A 22,395-nucleotide genomic window follows, 5' to 3' on the forward strand; every position below is an offset into this window, starting at 1 on the left:
AAAGACGTACCGTGTAACAACCAAAGCAAAAGGGCCAGTCCTCATGTGAGTTTACAAATGAAGACAAGGTAGTACTAAGGAGGGACTAACAAGCCTATTATAGAATCAAAACCCATCATTTACGAAGGACAATGACATAAGCCAATGACAAATCTGGGGAGTGGATGGGGCTTCTATTCCATTCACCAATACAGCATGCCGCAGAGCAGCGCATGCGCTGTCCAGGCTCCACCTAAACAGGAAGCGAAAGTGCAACCCAATGACTAACTTAACCGAAATATGAAGTATTTATCCTATGGGGAGGAAGATCTGAGAAAGGTGGCAGAGAACGGAACATTATGAATAACAGTAAAAATACAGTCTAAATTAATTTGCAGACATTTGTTAATAACTAGAAGACATGGGCATTGTTGGCAAAACAAATAGGTCTCGCCTTTTTGACTCACTAAATTTGCTAATGCTTCTTGCCACTGCAGTGCTGCATCGACATAGAAAAAAGCAAAAAAAAAGGAGAATAGCATGATGACGCAGCTGTTGCTGGGGCTTGTTCAAGGGCCAGGAAGGCGAAGACGGACCACATAGGTGCCCGGGATGAATGCCTACCAAGGGTGGCGCTCTGCAGGAGTGGGAGAGTAAAGCCCCTGAAAATGCAAACCAGCGATTGGCTGGCATGCATTGAAGCACCCAAAGTTGGAGCGACGGCGTAGAGGAAGGAGAGGTCATAAGCGAAGGCACGGGGACCGTCTGCACAATTTGACCTCTGCACACAAAAGCCCAGTGACTGCCACAGGACCATCAATTGAAGAGCAAGCTCAGCCACCCGGAACAACAGGAGGTTTATGGCAGGACCTGGATTGTGGATCAACAAAGTCAGGAGAAAGAGGGTCGAGTGAGGCAGGGACCCTCCATGATGGTCGCCACAGGTCCGCCAATTGAGGAGCAAGCTCTGCGACCCGGAACAGCAGCAGCAGCTTGTGGCCTGGTCAGAGAGGGGCTACGCAGCGCCAGAGCCTGTTCGTTGGCTCAACCTGAAACACAGTGCAAAGGATGAGTTGCCCTCTGCAGGGCTGCCCTGGGCCCACATAGGGGGCACTCCTAAGAGGGCGGCCCCCCTTAGTGCCACAGGATGGCACATGAGTCCACCGGCCAGTGTTTTGGAACCCGCAAGGGTCCCCATGCCCGTGTCACTTCCAGGCAGGAGTGGGGCAAGTTACTTGTACCTCTCCCGCCCACTGGTCGCCCTCTTTGTCCTGCTGCCCAGACGCCGTTTGATCGTGCGACTTCTGCCGAGGCCGATCCTGAGGCCACGAGGTTAGTTTAACACCCCCCAGCCCAAACCTGGAGTCCCACCATGCGGGCTAGGCCAGGTAGGGGCCCCGTCTCACACACCAGTCCCCCCGGCCCCCGCAAGGTTAGCTGCCACATCCCGGTGACTTGGGGCCAGGGACTGGGGACGGGGGGCTGGGCGGGAGAGGCGTTTGGTCCTGGAGGCAGCTGCCAGTGCTGGCATGTACGGTAATGGCCGATCTGGACGCTGATGCGGGTTGGCATGCACAGAGGAAAATAGTGTGACCAGGTTTGCAGGGCTGGGCGGCCCTGCGACCAAAGTATGAAGCAAAGCAGGTGCGGCCGCTTTGATTGTGAGGTGACTCATGGAAGGGGGGGGCCGCTGGGGGCTGCAACCCGGTCGTGACTGCGGCGGGGGCCGCTTGTTTTGCGGGCTGTGTCTGACCGCTGGGTGGGTCTTTGCCCTGTGTCTCTTTTGCCAGTCTCACCCCACCCTGGGGGGGGGGCGGGGTGCTGCGGCGGCGTTGTGCTTTGAGAGCCAGAAGGTAGGCATAGGACCCTGTTCAAGGGCGCAGGGACAGGTGGATCGGTGCTCTCACCCCCTACCAGCTTGAATCCCCGGTGCCACGCGGGTAGGAGGGATGTGATCGGTTGGGAATACCCTTTTGCCCCTTGGTTTCTGCCCGTTCTGCTTATCCAGCATTTATGGTGAGTTAGTGGGGTGAAGTCTGTGTCTTGAGTCTTCCTTCCTTGGGGGACCGCCTTTTTAGGCAGTTGTTCACAGTAGCATGGACAACTAGGAGGCGCGGGGGGAAGCGACCTGTGTCAGGCACATTTACCTACGCCACCTGGCTGTAGGCCCGCAGTTTACCGGTGCTAGACTTTGACCAGGGGGTCCTGGTCCCCTGCCCGCCGCTTAACTGTCAACTCCAGTGCTTGTGACGGGCTGTTTTTATATTATCTGTTCTCTCTTACAGAAGTGCACGGGGTTCTCCGACCACCACCCCACACCTAGCGGGCTGGCCTGCCAAGGCTCTAATCAGGTACAGGGGAAGGGCACACTGGGGTCAGTGTGCGGGGATCTGGGACAGCATGTCCAGGAATGGAGCGTGACATTTTTATTCTACTTTCAGGAACAAATCGGATCAAGCACTCAGGCACCACTCAGAAAAGGGCTGGCTGGGAACAGGAGCAGGTATGACCAGGGCGTGATCCAGGGTTGGAGGCTGAACTTGGGTCCACGTATGCTAATGGGAGTGCAGAGGGCTTGGTGACCCGGGGAGGGGTCTCAGGACGCGCCTGGGCAAATGTTAACCTCCTTTTCCTCCTCGCACGCAGAAATACTCACCGTATCGACACTCGAACGCATGCAAGCATAAAAGTATGACACCTTTCTGAGTAAGTAAGTACTAGGGTTGGGGGTGGGGGAAGAGCAGCTGTAGGCGTTGGAGTCGTTGAGGCCAACCTTGACACATTGTGTAGTCAATGTGCTTTCTGACACAAATATTTGTCTCCTTAGATTTAGTTGACCGTGGGATAGTCAGTTCAGCATGGATGGCCAGGGCACTCCCCCCCGCTTTTCTCGCAGACATCCCAAGTGGAGGACTCGTTGCCGGACGCCTCCCAAGATGCATAGTGGGCGGCATTTATACAGATGGCCAAGACCAAGGGTCTGGCATGGGCCATGGGGATCTTGAAAGCCGTAGATCCGGAGGACTCGGGTGTCATCAGCGAGCCTTCCACCCCAGAGCAGGAACACAACGTGGAGGCAGGGCCTTGAGGCCCAAGCGGGTCCGCAAGCCCACGTCGAAGGACTTCCCGGCAGACCCACCGCCCGCAAAAACCAGGCGCTGCCTGCACCCAAGAAGGCTGGGCCCCAGTTGGTCTTCCCCCAGCCCATTGGGCTGGCGACCCGTCCAGACAGTCTAACGGCCACAGCAAACTACCCAACGTGGGAAGATCTTGGTAAGCTCACGGACACGCTGAGGAACTTTATGGTGGAGCTCAGGGCCAGTCAGGCAAGCACCTGCCCCCCACAGCTAGGCAGTGTTATACCCCCGGGAGAGGGAGGGGGGCTTACAGCTGTGGTGGTGTGGGGATGCCAGGGGAGCACGCAGCATGCACAGCAAGGGCCCCCCGCCCCAGCCACCCGTGTGCGGGGGAAGGAGGGTGCGACATCACCAGGTTCAGGCAAGTCTCCCGAGGCCTCAGGGGAGGTTCCACTGTCAGCGACCCCCGCATTCCTCCCCCTGTCAGCGAATCCTAGCTTGGGGACAGTAGCAGGCACGGCGGACACGCCGGCCACTGTGTCAGGATCACAGTCACTATCCAGCATTGTGAGTGTTAGTTCCCCAGCCAGCAATGGGGACCTCCCGTCAGGACCACCCTCATCTCCAGCCATCCCCCTGCCCACAGTTGTTACCCCACTTCAGCTGAGTATGCCTCCCGCTCCGACACGGCTTGTCGCAGCGGCCCTGCTGCTGTCAGGCCATTGCTCCCTAGCCTGGCAGGTACCCCAGGCGGCCAAGGATGCAATTTGGAGGAGAGAATTGATAGTTATTTTCACCCTGCTCTTGCTTGGTCAGGATGGCATTGATGCCAGAAAAGCGGGAGTAAAGGAGGAGGACAAGAAAGTAAAGTTTCAGGTTTGGCCCAAAAAGAGCATTGAGAACTGGCTGAAGGCTTTTTAGGGCTCGCCCGTAGCGATGCAGTGCGCAGCACTGCTCGCGCAGGCGAGAGCCCTTTTGTGGAGGGTTCCAAAACGGACCCTGGAATCGCACACGCTCGTGCGTGTGCTTTTTCTTTGGTGTTACGGGATTGGCTGGTGAATGCTTGTTTTTTTAGAAACACAGCACGCAATAGGCCAAAGGCGGTCGCGTTGCTCCGCCCATGGCCAATTGGTGTCTGTTACCCGCACACCGACATCTGTTTTCAATTATCGTGCCCAGACACGGGCGCGATAATTGCAAACAGATTGCTCGCTGTGGCGCGCGCACACCACTCGTTTCCTAATATTACCGCAGTCTAGTCGGTCTCTTGTTTGAAGATGTATCTGGCGATACTGTGCTGAGCTTGTGTTTCTATTTACATGCATTTGTACCTTAGACCCAGACCTATTGGTTTAGCCATTGCTTGTTTATAAAGTCTTCATTTGTCTTTTAAAATACATTTGCAATAAGATGTGAGTGCTACAGAGTCGCAGATATTGCCCCAGGCACCTGCGCATTTATGCTCTTCTGTAAAGTTATTCCATTCCTACCGCTTTTAAGTCTGCTGAACTCACAGTGTTCATAATACTACATGGCGTAGACAGTTCCAGGAATCACAGAGCTGAACAAATTGGTGTTCTGAGCAGAGGAAAAAGAAACACTGCAGATAGCAGCATCCCAAAGGAGCGAGATGCTGCACAGAAAGGTGAAGCAATCAACATGCTTTGTATGTTCAGAACCAGTGTTTATCTTTTCAGGATGCTGAGCTGTGGCATCAAAAAACGCATTATACACTCTGAGCAGGGACAGCAAAATAAGAGTCATATTGATAAAGGAGTCACACTTGTAAAGGGTTGGAATGAGAGGGGGGGGGGAGCGGGTACAGATTCCGCGGCTGCTGCGTGTAATGGACAGCCTGTCTTCGAGCAACTCAGCTGTGGAACGACTCGCACCTCCAGTTTACTGCCCTGCTCTGATGGCAACTCGTATTCTGCAGCAGTGTGCACGCGCTACTGTATTTCGGTCTCTGGGGGCGGTGTGAGCGATTCAATGCCATGATAGTGTGTGCTAAACGCTCCTTTGAGAAAAGTCATACGGGTCATTAGAGCCTTTCCTCTAAGCGCATTTCCTTTTCACAGGAATGCAGAAAATCACACACACACAATTCTTCTGACAATACACTGGAGCCCAGATGCCCTAAAAGATTACACAGGTCAGTCAGTGAGTTGCGTGATCACCTTTTACCTTTTAAAGTAGCATCTACAAGACATGCCACCTGGAAATTGAAATTGGCTCTGTAAGGATGCGGTGGTATTAACATTGTACCCCTTGCTTTGTGCAAAATAACTCGTTTCCTGACGCGGATGTTCAAAGGAGATGGTACTGCTGAGGCAGCAGGTGGGGAACATAACTTATTCCAGTTCAGACAGAATCAATGTTAGATTCTAAAGATACATTAAAGTGCAGCATGGGAGATATCATGGCATTTACATTGGTTCCGGTCAATTTGTCACCAATATTCTCAACAACGACCAAAGAAGGACACCATTTGCACTGATTAGCTTATTCTAAAACATTGACAAAGTCAATAAGTCTCCACTTTAGGACCTATTTGCATTGCCAATGAGTTTTGCCAATGCTGTAAAACTATAGCAGCAAAAAAAAGCATTTACAATGCAATAGGTCTCGCATTGACGTGAGTTTGAGCTATTGACATTGCAAATAACAATGCCTTTTATTTTTGTTTTCTTTTTAAAAACCATAAATAAAAGGCATTGTAATTTACAATGCTAATAGCTTAAACTTGCGTAACTGCGAGACCTATTGCTTTGCAAATGCTTGTTCTATATTGTCCGCAGTCATCTTGGAAAAACAACCAGAGCTGGGTCAGGGGCTCTTACAATACGGCAGGTTGATTCACAATGAGGCTATGAAGTGGGGGGGACAGGGCTGGTTGAATTACGACAGGGAATTCAGGAAAAAAATGTCCATGTGTCCTGAAATGCGGTGGGACTAGAAGGAGGTCCAGGTATGGTTAGACCACATGGGATCGCGCACACTACAGGGCGCAGGGGCGCAGCCTACAGTTCAGGCAAGCAGGGCACCTAGCAATAGCTCCTTCCACACAGACACGAGAGGGACAGGCAGTCTTTTCGGGGAGGCAACAGAGGGGGAGGGAGCCATGGGGGGGGGGGGGGTTTGAAGGCCTCCCCCGGGGACCTGCCGCTTATTTAACTCTGAGTCATGCTCATGGGGCAAAACATGCACGTTTTTGCACGCATGCAACAGATGTGGGGGGTCTCACCCAGCGGTCTCTTGCCACACTCAGCAGGGGGGCACCGCCAAAGGAAAGCAGGAGAACTGAAGTTGGGAGGAGGCACATCTAGACCACCGACACCTTTCACAGGCGCAGCAAATTCTTTGTCCCCGCAAATGCACCAGGCAACACCTCTTTCACCCTCCCCCGCCGTGGGCCATGCCCCAGACCACTTGCACACAGTTAAGGGCCCGTCGCCAGTCTGCCTGACCAACCTATTGCCTCTCCTCAGACAGTACTCAAACAAACAAGACAGTTGGCTGCTGCTAGACGGATTTAGCAAAGGTTTCATTATCCCTTATGTAGGACCGCAGGAGAGCAGGGAGGAAGGGAACTACCGGCTGTAGTCAGAGCCAAGGTAGAGAAAGAGAGGGCCCTAGGCAGGGTGGCGGGCCCCTTCCTGCGTCCGGCGTTGGACAACTTTGTGGTCTCCCCTCTGGGGGTGGTGCCCAAGAAGGAGCCAGGGGCTTTTCGCTTAATTCACCACCTGTCATACCCGGAGGGAAGCTCGGTCAACCATGGGCTGGAGGTGGGATCCTGCTCTGTGACGTATTGTACCCTGGACGTGGCATTGGAGTTAGTCAGGAGGGCGGGCAAGGGGGCCTGGTTAGCCAAAGCAGACATCAAATCTGCTTTTCGCTTACTGCCAGTTCACCCAAGCAGCCAACACCTGCTCGGTTTAAAGCTGCAGTGCAGGTACTTTTATGACAGATACATACCCATGGGTTGTGCGGTGTCCTGTGCCTACTTTGAGGCTTTCAGCAGTTTCCTTCAGTAGGCTCTACAAACAGGCTATGGGGTCATAGGGATGACACATTACTTGGACGACTTCCTTTTCATCGGTGGGGAGGGCACACAGGACTGCAGGAAGGCCCTTGGGGACTTTGAAAAGCTGGCCAGACATTTGGGTGTCCCTCTCGCGCCAGGGAAGACGGAAGGTCCGGCGCAGGTGTTAACATTTTTTGGGATTGAACTTGACACCATAGCAGGGGAATCCAGGCTGCCAGCAGACAAGGTCCAGGACCTTGCACTTCAGATCCAGTCAGCCTTAGGTAAGGACAAGGTCACCCTGGGTTTCCTACAGAGCCTCCTAGGAAAACTGAACTTTGCGGCCAGAGTAATACCAGCAGGGAGGGTGTTTGCGCACAGGATAGCCAGGGCAATGGCAAAGGTCAAGAGGAAGCATCACCTGGTGAGGTTAAGCAAGGGGATGAAGGAAGACCTTAGCATGTGGGCCAGCTTCTTGGAGAGCTTTAATGGCTCAGTCTTATGGAGGGCGCCTTGGGCGGGGACCCCGGAACTGGCATTATTCACAGATGCGTCTGGCAGAGAAGGCTTCGGGGTGATCCTAGACAAGGAGTGGTGTGCGCAGAGATGGCCCAATGTGTGGCACAGGAAGAAGGTCACGGCCAACATTACAGTTTTGGAATTGTTCCCGATAGTGATAGCTTTTCACCTGTGGCCCGTGGTACTGGCAGCAAAAAGAGTCCTGTTTTGGTCCGACAACCTAGCTGTGGTGCAGGCCATCAATTCTCAGTCGGTGTCTTGTCCCCTAGTCTTGTGTCTATTGAAGGAACTGGTGCGGGTTTGCCTTTTTAACAATATTGAATGCAGGGCGCGACACATCCAAGGGGTGCAGAACCCAGCGGCTGACGCTCTCTCTCATTTTCAGTGGCACAGGTTCCGGGAGACGTGGCCAAGAGCGAGAGAGGAGATGACACCTTTCCCACTGCACCTATGGTTCCTTCTGAAACTGAAAGGCATTTGAGAGGGCTGAGCGAGCTGTCCCTAGCACCTAGGACCAGCAAGCTATATGGAGCATGTGTGGCCAAGTTTTGTGCAGTAACTGGCGCCTGGGAAGAAGGGAGGTCATCTCTGGAGAGTAGGATTCAAGATTTCATTTTAAGGGCCAAAGATCAGGGGAAAAGTCACACATGGATTGTGGGCCACATTGCAGCAATCAGTTACCACACCAGATTAAGGGGGCAAGATGATCCTACAAAAACATTCCTGATCAGGGCTGCGCTCAAGGGATGGGCCAGGAGTGAGCCACGGGCCCCAGACAACAGGTCACCTATAGATTTTGAGACTCTCCAAGGGATGCTTGACTGGGTGCACATGGCGACCCATTCAGCTTTTGAAGCGGCCCTCTTTTCGGCCACCTTTAGCCTGGCCTTCTTCGGGGCACTCAGAATTGGGGAACTGGTAGCCAGGTCTAAGCAGGACACATCTGGGGTGGCCTTGAACAAGCGGGATGGGGTGATGTCTGGGGATGCCCTCACCATATGTGTAACAAGATCGAAAACTGACCAAGCAAGGGAGGGGAGGGTGATCTCACTGAGCAAACTAGATATTGCCAAGTATTGCCCGGTGCGCCTAGTCTTGACTTACCTGACTCAGCGCCCAGCAACAGAATGTTACCTGCTGGTGCATGCAGACAGCACGCCCCTTACTAAGTTCCAAGTGCAGCGCATAATGGAAGTTTGCTTGGAGTTGTCAGGTAACAAGGTTCAGGGCAAAGGCTTCTGCAGCCATTCATTCCGAATAGGGCAGCGACCACAGCCTTTAGGACAGGCTTGCCAGCTGAGTGCATCAAACAACTGGGGCGGTGGGAGTCCCAGTACTACAAGAGATACATACGGTCCTGAGGGTACACAGTTAGGCCAGGGGGTCGAGGAAAGGTGGGGGTTGCGCTGCCAGGACTAGGGGGGCGCGAAGGAAAACGTTGCGGCACCAGATGCCGGTGGCTTGCAGTGGAGTGTAATGAAGTACTTTTGTTTTAGATGTTGTGATGGTGTTCAGTCTTTCTTTCTTTATTCGGTTTTACAAAATAAGAAAACCATAAAAGCAACACATCAGTTAAAAACATTTTCTCGTAATGTTACAGAATTACTGTAATTTGTCGTCACTATCTGTACATTCATCCAATTCACAGATAAAAGACTATTCACAAATTTGTTCTATTTTTAAAAATACATTTTAAAAAGTTAACAACATGATAGCAGATACATTCGGAATCTAGAAACTGGAGTCGTAACATAGCCGGGCGACAACGCCTAAAGCCCCAGAATTTCAACAGAGGTAATAACCAGAGTTTGCGATGGCCCTGATAGAACTTACAGAACAGGACAGTGTGTATAGTCGTCTGTTCTGATATTTCATCGCAGGGGCATGGCGAAAGAATTGGGTCCCAACTATTTCTTACAGGAAAAGCGACTAATCGGTGGAAGAGATTTAACCTGAATCTCGTCATAAGAAGTCTCTCAAAAATTTTGAGGTCAAATGTCAGGTAGGGCTGAATTAACAGGGTGGTCTGAACCGCAATTGCATGTTGGGCAGAAGCTTTCGTTGCTTCATTCATGAGCCTTACATTTTCTAAATGGCTCAGTGCCCTAGCTTTCAGATCTTTCCTTGAAATCTCACTGATTGTCTCAGGTGATGTATAATAAGACTCTAACTCTAGGTCAGTTAAGAAATTTCGCACATAGAGGAGCCAACTAATTTGCACTGAGTGATCTAATAACATACAATCTTTCATGATTTGTTTAGTTAATATGTTCTTTTCAGAGATCCATGTTCATCGCCAAAGAAGGAGTGGTTGAATTTTTGCCAAATCCCCTAAATACGGGATCCCCAGTTCCATGTGGCATGCTAATGTGGAAATACGTTTGGGTGCCGCTAAAAGGAACTTTAAAAATGTATTTTCTGCCACCTGCAGGGCACTTGTGTCAGCGTGCCCCCATACTCCCGCCCCATACAGGGCTATTGCCTGGCATTTAGCACTATACATTTTTAACAATTCTACCGGGGACCTTTTACCCAGCCTTTGGGAGAAACTTATAAGTGCAGTGATGGCTCTCATGAAAGAATGTTTTCGTGCCTCAACTGCGGCTTTCCAATTCAACTTATTGTCTATCATGATGCCTAAATAGGGATAATGGGTCGTAACTTCAAATTTTTGTTTACTAATAAATATATCTTTGACCCGTTTTTTCCCTATACCTGGTGCCATTACATATGTCTTTTGTATGTTTATATGTAAGTCAAGGCTTCCCATAAAGTCCGCATACCTGTCCAAAGCCTTCTGCAATTCGCGTGGGGTACGCGCCAGTATCACGGCGTCATCCGTGTAGAGCAGAGCGGGGATTGGGCATTTTTTTACCTGCGGAAGGTCCTGGCCCCCCCTCAACAACTCCACCTCCAGACCATTTGGATACAGTGAGAAGAGAAAGGGGGCCAGGACACAACCTTGTCGAACCCCACGCTCTACTCCAAACGACGCAGACAATTTGCCTTTTACACCGAATCGTACCCTCGCGGATGCCTTGGAATATAACTCCCTCAAAAAATCTACAAGGGGGGCATCAACTCCTGATTGTGACAGAACTGACCAAAGTTTAGAATGGGAAACACAATCAAAGGCAGCGGACAGGTCTACATAGACCATATATAGCTTGCCCCGTTTTGCGTGTACATATTTGCTCACCATCAATGATCGATTCAGGGCCTGTTCTGTTGTGCCAAAGCCCTCCCGGAATCCAAATTGGAGATCGGAGAGGGCCCCACCATCCTCCGCCCACCGCTGTAGACGGTCGAGCACCACTCTACCCACGACCTTGCCCAGCGAATCCAACAGTGAGATTGGACGATAGCAGGATACCTCTTGCCAGTCTCCTTTTTTAAATATAGGCACCATGATGGATCTGGTCCAGGAATCCAGCAGCCCTTCTCTGTTACAGCCATAAACACCCTGGTCAATATTGGGGCCCAGAGATCTGTATTGTACTTAAATAGGTCCACAGGTACCCCATCGGGTCCCGGAGCCTTCCCGTTCTTACTCACTTTTAATGCACGAAGCACTTCCGGAATGTCAAATTCCGAAGGGATAGGATATGAGACCGGAGAAGGACTACTAATATGAGATACCTCAGTCCCTATTTGTGCTGGGCCTTTCTGAAATATTTTAGAGAAAGAGAAATGGGCCACCCAAGCTGATTCCTCAATTGCTACTTCTATTTTTGGGAGGTTTGTATCATCAACTAGAAATGGGGATTTTACCACTCTCCAAAAGGCCTCGCTGTTTTTCTCTAGGGAGCTTTTATGGAGTTGGTCCCAAAGGGCTTGTTTTAGTTCGCCCTTTCTCTCCTTCCGTACAATAGTATACTCCTTTCTGAGCATGCTGATTTCCTGTCGATCTCTATTAGATTTATTCAGTGCTGCTTTTAATTTGTTATTTGCTGCCGTACAGTCACAGTTAAACCACCCTACCTTCCTAAGTTGATCTCTTTTAGACTTTGCTATCAGTAATTCACTTGTTTTTTCAAGAATTACCGCAAAGTTACATAGAACTTCCTCCTCTGTGGCTTCTAGGTCTAGGCATCTAATAATATATGGATAGGCGGCTCTAATTACCTTTTCGGTAATTTGTCTAGGGTCTAACTTCTCCCATCTTATAGAGTAACCATTTTTTTTGTCTAGATGTAAAGTATTCTGGCTTAGAGCACTAGCTGTAATCTGTGGAGAAGAGTGTGTAGGATTTAAATGAAGATCTAGGCGGAGGGCCGAATGGTCACTTAGTACGTTGACTAGTACATCGAAATGTCTGACTCTACTTGCCAGGATGTTTGATATTAGAACATAGTCAACTGTTGTTTCGTGCCCCCTCCCCAGGTATGTTGGTTGGAGCCGGTCTAGAGTTGGTTCCAATTTATTTACTATAATGAGATCCAATGCTGACATGACTTCGTTCAAGTACGAACCTAGCCTAGAGTGATTGAAATGGACAATAGGACCATCATGTTCATCCACCAACCCGCAGATGTTATTACTACTCTGTGGGCAAGGATGCAGGTTGAAATCCCCCCCCCTACAATACTTGTGTGGCCTATTTCTCCATAATCCTTTGTCTGCTTGGAGAGTTTGTCTTGAACAGTCGACAAAACCTTTAGAACCTGCCCCTCCGCTAGGTTATTATAAAATTTGAGCAAAAGGATAGTCTCTTTATTGATAAAGGAAAGACAGAGAAGCTGATAATTTACATCCAGCTGCACAACAGAAGTTTTCAGTCCTTTTATTGTGTTAGCTATGAAAATAGTCAGTCCCCCTTTAGGCCTGCCCATGATGCCTGCTAGGGCTGGGGAAAAATAAGTTTTATATCCTAGAAGATGGAGTTCAGTCGTGGACCATGTCTCCTGAAGGCAAATTACTTTATACATCTCCAGGAAACCCAGGGCACTACCATCTTCGACCTTGGGACTGAGATCCGCGATGTTCCAGAAGATGACATTTAATGCTTGGGAGTTTTTTATTACAGTGCCACCCACTAGGGACCCGGGGACTATTTCCTCCCCACATCGCACCAGGGTGTCACCCAGTATGGGGGAAAGGTCTATTTCCTCCCCGTTTCCCGCCAAGGTGCCACCCAGTGTGGGAGAGGGATATAATTCCTCCCCATTTACCACCGAGGGCACCTTAGTCAATGATGGTCAGTCGACCATTTCCAGGCCGCTGTATCTATTCATAGTCGGGAGGCCTCTCCAATAGTCCATATGAACTACTTCTCTTACTTGATTCCTGGCAGAATTGCCTCCCCACTCCTCCCATTCACCTCCCATGTGTCGGGGGCCCACTGTATGCCAGTTCCCCTCATGAACTGGGGCGGTACGACTCCTGGGGGGATAGAAGAAGGAGAGGCGTTTTGTTCCTATACCTTCATTCATCCCGGGAGATCCCCATGAGCAAATATGATCGACTGTGCGTGGATCGTCAAAATTAATCACGACGCAGTCTCTCTGGATAGATTTCTTTCCGTGCCCCACCCAGGGAGCCCTACGTACCATTAGAATCTTACTCGACCACATAGGTGGCAAAGGGCGGTTTATATTCAGCCAGTGTTGGATCTTATTTTTTAGTGACCAACTTGGTTCTGCTATCTGATTTGCCACCTCCGGTACACCAGTCATCACAACCACAAAAGGACTGGCCTCAGGAGGCAAATTAACTGCAAATCTGCCGTCAACGGCTCCCCGGTCCCAGTCTCGGTTAGAATTTAAAACCGGAGATTTGGGAACAATATGTTCCGGCCTAATCAATGGTGTTCAGTCTTCAATAAAACAATTGTGCAAACCTTCACCTCTTTATTTACCAGGAACAAAGGTCTGGGAGATTGGCCATTCAGGCGTCCTGAGGGTGTCACGGTGGGCGGAAAGCAGGAAATGGAGACACAGCCTTACTGCCACAGAGATTATTTGGCTGGGATTCCCAGACATGCGATGGAATCTTTTGATGAAGAAACTTCAACGGAGACCGGTGGGGGAGGGGGACTCTCTGCCCAAGGTGTTGGTGATTCACCTGGGAGGGAACGATCTGGCTTCTCTGGGTAGAAGGGCTCTGCTGCAAGAAATGAGGGCCACGATGTGAGAGTTGAGCAACAAACTGGGGACCTGTGAATTATGGTGGTCTGAAATAACCCCCCGGCAGGTGTGGCAGGGGGGCGCGTTCAGGGGAAGCCATGGAGACCTCACGCAGGAGGGTTAACAGCGCCATGCGTAAATTCACTGAACAAAGGGGTTTTGGTTTCATCCGGCATGGTTTACTGCACGCCAAGTCCACAGAGTGTTTTGATGAAGACGGGATACACCTGTCCAGAGTGGGAATGGACCTGTTCTTGCTTGATCTGGGGGAGGCCTTGGAATCAGCAGGGTGTAGGTAACTAGGCCTATCGTGGTGGGGGGCCCTGGGGTGATGGTGGCCACACCCAGTGCTGTGGCGGAGTTACAGGGCAATCCAGAGGCTGTAAGGTACAGAGGGGTACCCTCTGCACGAGCACCACAAGAGAGAAAAGGCCAAATATCCCCAGGGAGGTATTTGTGTTGGACCCTGGAGAAGCACCGCCGCCCCGTTAGTCCTACGGGCGGTTGTGGACCTGAGCAACCGTGGGTTGCCTGCAACGCTCCCCCCCCCCTTTCTGGGGGGCGTAAGTAAGGGGGTGGACTGGCAAACACCGGTTGGCTAGGGCCACGGTGTCATTTGGCTCATCAGGTGGGCAGGTGGCGAGGGGCTGCCTGCCCAGGGATCGCCCATAAGGTAACCCACCATGTTGGCATATTTGTTATGCAAATAAACCTGCAGCAATTTTCTCCACAAAGAATGTGTCTTGTCTGATTATTTCTCCAGGATATTGCTGTGGGAGGGATGGGGAGTTTTGCCGATATTGGTACTATGGCCAGAGCAGCTGACGGGCGACCTTAACGAGCCTGGATGAATCTGAGAGGTCTGCATCGAGAGGGAAAGCACGGCAGTAACGGGGGCCTTGTGAAATGCTGATAAAGCGCTTCCTCAGCAGAACCCGAGCGGCAAGAGTTCCAAGCAAAGCACCCCCCCCCCAGCATGCCTCCCAGCAAGCCTATGCTAAACATCAAGGCGATGAGAGAGAGGCGGAAGCTCACCAACTTTAATGATGAGGAGAAAGCGGGCCCGGCGCAAGGGCTGCGAGGCACTGTGGAAGGCAAAGGGGAACACAAAGGAACTGGAGCTGGATGAGGAATTACAGGCCATGCTGGATAAAGCACGGGTCTTGGTGGCCAGCAAGGGCAAACATTCAGTGAGTGACCAGGTGCAGCATTGTTTAAGGGACCAGCTAGCCGCAAAGTGGCAGTGGACAAAGGACGCAAGTCCAGAGGGTGACACAAAGAGTCCAAGGAGGCACAAGGTTCAAGAAAGAAGGGGGCATACTGCCAGAATGGTGGCTCGCTCACCAAGAGATGAAGCTGGGCCCACAAGGTAGGCTTGCCCAGGAAGGGGCCAGGGGTCGGAAGCGGGTATGACCTCGGGCAACACTAGCCAAGGAAGGAAAGCTCAAGGGGCATCAGTCCCTTCTAACCCCCCCTATGATCGAATGTAAGGTTTCGGGAAAGGAAAGAAGCACCAGCAGCGACGACCACCTGGAAGAGCCTGGAGCCAACACAGTACCACCCAAGGGGTCAGGCCAGAAGAGGGTGGAAGACATGGCGTCAACCAATGGTTAGAGACAAATGCAATGCGAAGGGGCAGGGGGCAGTTAGTGCTGCTTGTGCAGCTACAGGGCCCCGGGGGAATCACTAATTACAGAAAGCAAGTGAGGGTGTTGAATTAAAAACACAGGGCCAGCTAGGCCCACTGCAACCTCCCTATATAACTGCAAATGGGCTGTGGCTGGGGGGGGGCACCATATCATGGGGGGCCAGGCACATGGGGACAGACTAGCTTTGGGCAGCCAAAGCAAACGATGTTGCCTTTGGTGCACTGTTGACCATGGCCAGGAGCAGAGCACCCACTCAATGCTGGGGCCCACCTATGGGCTGGCCAGGATTACAACCATGGCAAAGTGGGGTGGAATCCAGGGGCAGACTTCACCCAGGCAGGGCGCACGGATATCTGGGGAGGTGTTGAGAGGAGGACCTGTGCAAGCAGTGGGAAGACAAGGATTGTGAACAGGTGGGCCAGAGGTGCTCAACGAGGCGTCCGGCGGCGTAGTAAACAAAGGGGCTCCATCGTCAGCTCAGAGTGCCACGGCAGCAGCAAGTGAGGCTAACCCAACCAAGGTGTGGGCCGGGGGAGACAATAGAGGGGCAGGGGGCACAGGCTTGGGGCAGGGAAATCCTGCCAACGTGTATGCCCGTCCATCCCCAGGGGATCACCCCAGCATGGCCAGAGAGACAGGGCTAGCAATTCTCATTCCACTAAAAGTCAAAGAGACAATTTGACGTAAGAAGTACATTAATGCTAAATATGGTCAAGTCACAATGACTAGGACAAGCCGTGCATCTCAATAAACAAAATTATAACATTTGACAATATGACACATTTCAATTAACAGTTTTACAAGAATTCATTTTATGTAATGATTACTTCATCTCCTCTGGACAATTATATACACATATATGTAAGTGCAGCTCACCGGGAGAAAATTGAATGTCAATGAACAATACAAATCAGAAAGCTCTGGTTAAGTGAACGTTGTGCCCAATGCATTTCGAGACATGGAGGTCCCTTCTTCAGGGGGAAAAATGCAGTGGAAGTAATTCTGTCCGTATTCATGGATAAACCAACTAGGAACAAACTAGGAACAAGAGCTATGTGAATCTGCTCGTATGTCCTCGTAACTGTTGCTAATACCATCCAAGCTGGATATTCGGCTACATATAGCCTCCTTACTGCAAAAAAATCCAAAACTTAAGTCAAGGCTCGAGTTCCAGATTGCCTTATTGAACGAGTGTTAGGTAGCAACCAGAAGACGTAGCGCTCAGATCGACATCAATAGATGATTTTGTGTTTCAACGTTTAGCCAAAATAAAGGAGTGCACAATCTACATTCACTATCTGTAAGGAGTACATTGACATCTTCTCCCTATCGGAGGTATGGCAGGGAAGATTGGATCTCACTAAAAAGGACAACAAAAATGAGGAAGACAAAAGGGAAAGGTACAAACCCAGGGTGGAGCGTTCTATAGAGAACTGGCTAAGGGCCTTTAGAATACTAGCATGTGTCTTCATAAAAAATTTCCTGTAGAGTGTGGCGGCGCTCTTTCTGCTCAAACAAAGGGTACATAGCAAAAATATCGAGGGGATTCGTGGTTCCACTATGATGAGGGCTTTAGGGAGAAGATGCTGATTTGGCAGGTCATTTAATGGGATCAACAAGATGCTGAAGGATTGACCAATCATACAGTGGCAGTCAGGGATGGGGTGAGCATGCAGGATCAAACTTTTCGGCGTCATGGGAAAGGGACGCAAGAAGGTGCCTCACACTGTAACAAAGCCAAAGTGTATTCAGGGGGCAAGCCAGGAAAAAACTGGGTCAGCACCTGTTGGAAGTATTAAAAAGATGAGTGCAATTGGGGTCAGTCCTGCAAATTCAGGCATCCCTGCAGCAACTGCGGTGGAACACACCCAGCGGATGGCTGCGAAAGACAATAAGGGGCAGGAAAGCACAAGGACAGTGCTAATAGAAAGTGAAGCGGTGCAGCGGGGGTGGACCATAGACTCAGGGGGGCTCCTACCAATGCCAGTGAAAGGCAGGGCTCTGCTGTGCTTATTAAGTTTGTAACCACCCCCTCCCCCCCCCCACGAGACAAAGACAGGCAACACTTGGCAAACAGCTTTACCAAAGGTTTCCCGATACCTTACCAGGGTCCTCAGCTTCAGCACCAGTGACAGAATTTGAAGTCAGTTAAGGAGAATCCCAAGGTGGCTGGAGTGAAAGTTGACCAGGAACTTCAGCTAGGGCGCGTGGCAAGCACATTTGTTGCCCCTCCCCCCCCATTCAAGAAGTTTGTGGTTTCCCCGTTAGGAGTAGTGCCAAATAAGGAGGAAGGGAAGTACCGCCTCATGCACACCTATCATATCCACAGGCCGAATCCATAAATGGTCGTTTGGACAAGGAAAGCTGCACGGTAGCCGACGCGACCCTAGATGAAGCAGTGGACCACGTTGGCAGGAATGGGGGCTCTGCTCACTAAGACAGATATCGAATCTGCCTTTAGGCAATTGCCAGTTGAGCCAGACAGCTACAGCTTGCTGGGTGTTCAATTGGAGGATGCTTTCTATTATGACAGGTGTCTCCAAATGGGCTGCGCAATCTCTTGCACCTATTTTGAAACAGAGTTTTCTGGAATGGGAGCTAGGAGCACGGCAGCCAGCAGGCGGATGCATACACTTTCTAGATTTCCTGCTCTTTGGCAGGCCAGGGCCCCCTGAATGTGCAGGCCTCCTCCAGCATTTCGTGAAAATGGCAGAGGAGTAAGGGGTACCTTTATCAGAAGAGAAGACGGAAAGCCCAACCAGACGTCTGCTGTTCCTTGGGATCGAACTCGGCATGGTGGAAAGGGTTTGCAGACTGCCCAAGGCTAAGGTGGCAGAGTTACAACAGATAATAGGCCAGCTACTCACCAAGAAGAAGGTGAGCTGCAACAACTGCTAGGGAAACAATTTTGCCATACCGGCTTTCAGAGCCTTCTCCAGGTGCCTGGCATTGTTCACTTAATGGCTTATGAAGAAACACCACAGGGCACAGCTCAAACAAGGGGTGCGGGGGAACCTGGAACAATGGGCGGCATTCCTGTCTACCCTCAACAGCACTCTCATATGGCGGGATCCCTGGGTGAATGCAGGGCAGATTGAATTTTTCACAGACGCAGCGGGGGGCCACAGCTTCGGAGCCATCTTAGGGTCTGTTTGGACCGCAGCCGGCTGGCCTGACATGTGAGATGAGAAAGGCATCACAAAAAACCTTACACTGCTGGAACTGTCTCCCATCATTGTGGCCTTTACCATATGGGAGCACAGGCTAAGCAACAGGCAAATCACCCTCTGGGTCGGTAACTACGAGGTCATCCAGGCTATGAACTTAGGGACAGTGTGCTGCCCAGCAGTGGTCTATCTCCTGTGCCACTTAGTAAGTGGCCAACTGCCAGACAAAATTGCAGTGAATGATAGACACATTTCAGGTTGCGTGAACTCAGTAGCTGACGCGATCTCTCGTTTTCAGTGGGGAACATTCAGAAAACTGCTGCCGAACGCAGAGCAGAACAAGACACCGGTGCACAAGCAGCTTTGGAGCCTCGTGGACCAGCCTTAGAGATGCTGGTGGAAAACACACTGGCATCCAAGGCTGCACAGAAGTACCGTAAGTTCTGGGACGTTTTTAAGATTTTGACAGGTGTGGTGGCTATGCGGATGGTAGAACCAGGGATGTGACGGAGTTCATCCAATAGGTAGTTTCGGAAGGGAAAAGCAGGTTTTGGGTGCAGGTACACCTCAGTGCAGTGTCCCATTATGTGAAATTGGCAATGGAAAAATACCCAGCCGCTTCATTCTATTGAAAGGCAACAATGAAAGGGTGGAGTCAGGTGCAACCCAGGCGGAGGGATCAGATGCGACCCGCTGACTTCTCTTTGTTACGGAAAATGATGGGCACCCTGCATGAAATTTGCAGGTCTGATCATGAGGTAATGCTGTTCAGGGCAAACTTTGCTCTTGCCTTCTTTGGGGCATACAGAGTCAGCGAGCTGGTAGCCCCTGCCAAATCCAACCCAGGTTCAGCATGCTTGCTCACGGAAGACGTGCGCTTGGCGAACGCACATGATAATCCTGCTCTGCTGGTTCAAGACTGACCAGGAAGTCAAAGGGAAAACCAACCAGCTGGACTACCAGGATGAGCGCAACTGCTGCCCAGTCTGCCTCCTCCAAGATTACATGCAGCTAGAAGTAAGTAGCGGGCATCCACTATTCAGGCATGAGGTTGGCATGCTCCTTAGCCAATACCAGTTTAAGGCTGTGCTCCATCTAACTCTGGCCAAGGTGGGGTTGGATCCCAAAGACTTTGGGTCACATTCACTCCAGATAGGCGCGGCAACAACTGCAGCAGGGAGGGGGTTGAGTGAGGAAGGGATAAAGTACGTCAGGCGTTGGGCTTCGGGTACCCTTAAAGGTTATATATGGCCCACAGGTATCCGATTGGTGCTTTCCCTTGCAGTGAAGCCACTGGGTGACCGGCAAAGAGTCTGGATTGTGGGGCATTTTTAATTCGTGAGAGCCAAGCAATGAGCTTTGTCGCGTCTGGAGTACAAAGGAATATGGCTGCACCACGCCGAGGTGACCTGGCTGGGGTGTCCATGCATGAGATGGGGGCAGCCGATGCTAGCTGTCCGGGAGGAAATGCACCAGCAAGTATTACCGGACGCTGTAGTGGTACACCTAGGGGCTAATGACTTAACCGACTTGAGGAGGAGAGACATGTTGGGGGGGCCATGATAGCAGGCCTTTCAGAAACTGCCAGGTTAATTCGCCCATTGGAAGTTATACGGTCTGAAATTATAGCGCGTTGCGAATGGAGGGGGTGCTGGATCACAGGGCTGTGGAGAAGTCCAGGCAGAAGCTAAACATCTCCATGGCAAAGGTATGCAGGGCAAACAGCTGGGGATTTGTGAGACACAGCCTGATCAGCCTTAGGATGCCGGGCTTCTACATGGCGGATGGGGTACACTTGACTGGTGTAAGCATGGACATGTTCCATCTCAATATAGTAGGTGTTCTAAGCAGCTGGGGTTATCATAGGCAGACGGGCAAAGGGGGAGCTGCCGGCAATCGGGAATCCACCTACAACCTGGTGGAGACAGCACACAAAGACAAACACAAATGATCAGTAGCTCTGTAGAAAGAGAGGCTCAAACAAGGTCCTTGGGATTCCTCAGGGCAGGGGCACTGGGAGCAGGCAATTGGTGAGTAAGGGTCAAATTCAAGTGGACACGTCACTAGCAGCCCGTGCTGAACCAGACGGCCACCCACACAGATCGTGGTAGCAAAGGAAGCCAAGAAGCCACAAATAATAGACACCTGTTAAGAGGCCATCACACAGGGCTGGGACAAGTTTTGCTGTCAAAGTATTAGTAAGTACAATGACTGTGCAAATATTGTCTGTTTAAGCTTTGTGATTACAATAACCAAGTAATGTGTTTTGAGAAACAATGTGTTATCCAAGATAAAATAAACTGCGGCCTGTTTGCAAAATAAGGGATTTTAAGTGTGCTTAATAAAGTGAAAGGTACTCAGGTCGGCAGGGAGGGACAAAGACCAGTCGCACATCTGGAAGGGGTTTGTTCAAGGGTGGGGAAGTTGAAGACGGACCACATAGGGGGCCTCGGGATGAACGCCTACAATGGGCACAGTTCTTCAAGAGCAGGAGATTGAAGCCTACAAAAATGCGGGCCAGAGATTGGTCGGGGTGCTTTGAATTGCCCAATGCCGCAGCGAGGGAGTGGAGGAAGGAGAGGTCATAAGCGAGGGCATGGGGACCCTCTGCACTATTTGACCTTTCCACATGAAAGTCCACCCACCCACACCAGAATGCAGACATTGCAGTAGCATGGGAATTGGGGAGAAGGGGCAACGGAGACAGAACGTAAAAGATCAGTAGCCCAGTAGAAAAAGTGGCTCAACAAACAGTGTCCTTGGGATGCCTCATTGCAGGGGCACTGGGAGCAGGCAATTGGTCAGCAAGTGTCAGGTTTAAGCTAGCATGGCACTTGCAGCCCGGGCCTGAACAGACAGCTACCCACACAAATCATGGTAACAAGGGAGGCCTAGAAGCCCCAAACACTAGACACCTGCTAAGGAGCCATCGCACAGGGTTTGGGACAAATCATGGGGTAAAAGTATTAGTAAAGACATGACTGTAAATACTGTCCGTTTATGCTTTGTGATTACAATAACTAAGTATTATGTTTTGAGAAACCATGTGTTACGCAAGATATAATAAACTGCAGCCTGTTTACACCATAAATGGTTTTAAGTGTGCTTAATAAAGGGAAAAGTACTCAGGTTGGCCGGGAGGGACAAATACCACTTGCACGTCTGGGAGGGGTATGTGTGATGAGGTATATGTGAGCCCACAGAATGAGGGTCACCACTTATTTTTGATTTACTGATCCAAGATAGCAGATTCTAAGTGGAGTGGTAATAGTCTCAAAATTATATCTTACTTGCACAAAAGCGTTTTTCTTTTTTAGATGCAAATTGTCCCAGCAGCAAATTGCGGCTGCCAGGCCCACTAAAAATAAATAAAAATAAAAATATTTTATTTAAAGTATGATTAGGGGCATGTGGGAAATGACAGGGCAGGTGGGGGAGCAACAGGGAGAGGGCGGAGACGCAACAGCGAGGTTTATGCTAGGGGTAATAAAAAAATAGAAAAAGGCTTGGTGGGGAGTGGCGGTAAGAACACGGAGAATGAGGGGTGGGTGGGCTTTGAGCATTGAAGTAGGACTAAAGAGATAGAACAAGTGATAGGAGCAGGAATCAAAACTACACAGTGGGATGAGTATTTGCAAAGGAACAGCACATGATACAGAGCAACATCACGTTCACTTTTGGAGTGCTTAATGAAAAAGAAAAAAGAGCAATTCCCTAATTGAAGGACAAAAGTTGACCAATTAAAAGGATAGCAAAGAAGCTATGCCACAGAGAAGGGAAAACCCATGGAAAGGTAGGAAAGCCACTGAAAAGCAGCAAGCAAATGGGACTGACAAGAAAGCGAACCAATTTTAA

The 22,395-nt window shown here is 50.5% G+C and overlaps 1 protein-coding gene across 1 annotated transcript in view; it reads right to left on the bottom strand.

Annotated features, from left to right (window-relative positions):
• The window catches only part of KCNQ1 (potassium voltage-gated channel subfamily Q member 1), an 872,274-nt gene that overhangs the window by 775,143 nt on the left and 74,736 nt on the right, over positions 1 to 22,395 (bottom strand). The window lies entirely within an intron of this gene.

This window comes from Triturus cristatus, chromosome 3_1 (genome assembly GCF_964204655.1).
Source record: "Triturus cristatus chromosome 3_1, aTriCri1.1, whole genome shotgun sequence".
Lineage (NCBI taxonomy): Eukaryota > Metazoa > Chordata > Amphibia > Caudata > Salamandridae > Triturus > Triturus cristatus.